Below are 2094 nucleotides of genomic sequence, written 5' to 3' on the forward strand. Positions count from 1 at the left end.
CTGTCAGAATTTCAGCTCCATCTGTTCCCTTTCTCCAGCCAACACAACGGTTTGCTCAGGAACTCAAATGATCTTGTTGAAAGTTTCTTAGCCAGTTATTTCACCATCAAGAAATTTGCATTTAACATCTCACAGGCATCATCGTTGTAAACATTGTGAACAAAGGCCAATAAAATGCCCTAAACATCAACATCTGTTCAGTCGCACAACTGTGAGGTAAAGAGCCCACTTAACTCTGGTCTCCTGACTGGCTGTTCATAATGCCTTTTGGAACACACTGAAGTGCGTTATTTTATGGTTCAGGCTATAAGGGCATTTTTTTCCAGCTTAGCTCCTTCTTTTGACCCAAACTTTCGGCCATATCTATAGTTCGGTCCTTCACCTTCTCTCCCTCTCCCCTTTGATGTGGGCTTTTCCTTAGAAGGTGATTTTTAAAAAATTGTGGTAAAATACGTAACGCAAATTTACCATTTTATCCATTTCTAAGTGTACAGTTCATGGCATTGAGCACCTTCATGTTGTTGTGCAGCCATCATTGCCCTCCATCTCCAGAACTTTTTTACCTTTTATAACTGAAGATCTGTACCCAATGAAGCAGTAACGCCCCATCTCTCCCCCTCCAGCCTCTAGTGGCCACCATTCTACTTTTTGTGTCTATGAATTTGACTACTCAACGTACCTCATGTGAGTGGAATCATGCATTATTCATCCTTCATAACTGGCTTATTTCACTTAGCATAATATCCTCAAGTTCCATCCATGCGGCAGCATGTGACAGGATTTCCTTCCTTTTTAAGACTGCATAATAGTCCATTGCTTATATACACACCACATTTTGTTTATCCATTCATCCGTTGATGGACACTTGGATTGCTTCCATCTTTTGTTTATTACAAATAATGCTGCTATGAACATGGATGTGAAAATATCTCTTTGAGACCCTTCTTTTAATTCTTTTGGGTATATGCCCAGAGGTGAAATTGCTAAATTATACGGTAATTCTATTTTTAATTTTCTGAGGAACTACCACACCGTTTTCCATAGCAACTGCACGACAAACATGGAACACCACAAAATTGCGTGTCATCCTTGCACAGGTGCTATGTTTGTCTGCTCTGTGTTGTTCCAATTTTAGTGTATGCGCTGCCAAAGCAAGCACCCAAGGTGATTTTAAACCGACCTTGATGCGGGCTTTAGACACTTTTTAAATGTGCTTGTTTGCTTGCATTTTTTCACTATACAGTTCCTTTTCTATACCTCTCTTTTTTCAAGTTGCGAAAAAATGTGTTAATTATTATTAAAAATGTTTCTGTGTGGATTTACTGTTATTTTAAAATAATACCTTTATCATTTCATAAAAAGAATACACCCTCATTTAAAAGTTGAAGCACCATAGAAACCTTTTTTAAAAAGGGCAACAAATCGTCCCAAATCCTACCATCCAGAAGTAAGTAGTGTTAATATTTTCAACACTATTCCAACCATCTCTCTCTTCACATTTAGAGACAGAAAGATGGATTGATAGAAATAATTTTATAGGAACGGGATTATATGGCACATACTATGATAAAATAAAAAGTTAAAATGAATTTTATTTTAACTCAGAAATTGGAAGAATACTGAAGTGAAATTGAAGACATGCTAAACTTCAGATGGATATCTCCCCACTCTGAGATATACAAGTTCCTAACGTGCCTTCTAGATTGAGATATGGAAAACATTAAAAGATGGAAGCCATTATGTAGATCTTGCTTCATGCTTCAGTTTTTTATTTTGTGGACAGAAGTCCCATCACATGTTAGATAAGGTAATTAACACCTTAGTCTTCTCAGCCTCCTCCCTCACTCTGTGATTTTGTTTTATTCCTTTTACTTTGTCAAGATTTATGAAGTAGATATTATGAACTGTTCATGTGATAGTTCAATATTTACATGGATAGTTACCATCAGGCTTTTTCTCAGTGTTACCATCTCCACTCTCTTTATTTTGCTTCCTTCTTGCGTGCCTGAGTTTCAACACAGAGCATCCTTGCAGGAGGGGTTCACAGGTGCCATATTCCCTGAATTTTCTCAAGCTAGAGAATGTCAGCTGATT

The 2094-nt window shown here is 37.4% G+C and overlaps 1 non-coding gene across 1 annotated transcript; it reads right to left on the minus strand.

Moving 5' to 3' along the window:
• Positions 1-1054: 1054 nt before the first annotated feature.
• Positions 1055-1159, minus strand: LOC124240517 (U6 spliceosomal RNA). Its single transcript, XR_006888907.1, has one exon. It is a non-coding gene; the product is annotated as a U6 spliceosomal RNA (small nuclear RNA).
• Positions 1160-2094: the final 935 nt, after the last annotated feature.

The sequence above is a fragment of the Equus quagga genome, chromosome 5 (genome assembly GCF_021613505.1).
Source record: "Equus quagga isolate Etosha38 chromosome 5, UCLA_HA_Equagga_1.0, whole genome shotgun sequence".
Lineage (NCBI taxonomy): Eukaryota > Metazoa > Chordata > Mammalia > Perissodactyla > Equidae > Equus > Equus quagga.